Source organism: Emiliania huxleyi (genome assembly GCF_000372725.1).
Source record: "Emiliania huxleyi CCMP1516 unplaced genomic scaffold EMIHUscaffold_452, whole genome shotgun sequence".
Classification (NCBI taxonomy): domain Eukaryota; phylum Haptophyta; order Isochrysidales; family Noelaerhabdaceae; genus Emiliania; species Emiliania huxleyi.
Window position 1 is genome coordinate 21963 of NW_005198594.1, and position 1103 is coordinate 23065.

The window sequence follows — 1103 nt, forward strand, 5'->3', positions numbered from 1 at the left end:
GAATGCAGATCAGCGAACGACACTTTAGAGAGCTTATGATTTCCCGCGCGGCAACTGGCGCAGATCGATCCAGGAAATTTGAGCTACGCAAGTAGTGTGGCGTAAGACCATTGGAGCGGCGCGGGCGTATGCCTGAGAACAGGTGGGAGGGGAGCCAGCCCGAGGGGGGGTGGGAGGGCGGCGGCGGCGGCGGAGGTGGAGGCGGCGGCGGCGGCGAGCTCGCCCGCGTCGCGAGCTGACGCGAGAGTGACGCGAGATGACGCGAGATTGGGCGAGAGCAGGCGACGATCTCGACCGCGTGGCGAGGGGGCTTGGCGAGGCGCTGAGGCGGGGCGAAGACTGGTCCGGCCTAGATGCCTAGAGAAGAGTCTTCAGAGTCGTGCTCGGCAGGACACGGGCCCGCCCTTCGCCCGCACTCCGTTGGAGCAGCCATCCGCCTCCGCCTCCCACTGCCCGCCCTTCCTACCTGTGTGGGCTAGGGTTAGGCTTAGGCTTAGGGTTGGGGTTGCGGCCATAGTCTTAGGGGTGCCCGCCCTTCCTACCTGTGTGGGCTAGGGTTAGGCTTAGGCTTAGGGTTGGGGTTGCGGCTATAGTCTTAGGGGTGCCCGCCCTTCCTACCTGTGTGGGCTAGGGTTAGGCTTAGGCTTAGGGTTGGGGTTGCGGCCATAGTCTTAGGGGTGCCCGCCCTTCCTACCTGTGTGGGCTAGGGTTAGGCTTAGGCTTAGGGTTGGGGTTGCGGCTATAGTCTTAGGGGTGCCCGCCCTTCCTACCTGTGTGGGCTAGGGTTAGGCTTAGGCTTAGGGTTGGGGTTGCGGCCATAGTCTTAGGGGTGCCCGCCCTTCCTACCTGTGTGGGCTAGGGTTAGGCTTAGGCTTAGGGTTGGGGTTGCGGCTATAGTCTTAGGGGTGCCCGCCCTTCCTACCTGTGTGGGCTAGGGTTAGGCTTAGGCTTAGGGTTGGGGTTGCGGCTATAGTCTTAGGGGTGCCCGCCCTTCCTACCTGTGTGGGCTAGGGTTAGGCTTAGGCTTAGGGTTGGGGTTGCGGCTATAGTCTTAGGGGTGCCCGCCCTTCCTACCTGTGTGGGCTAGGTTAGGGCTTAGCTTT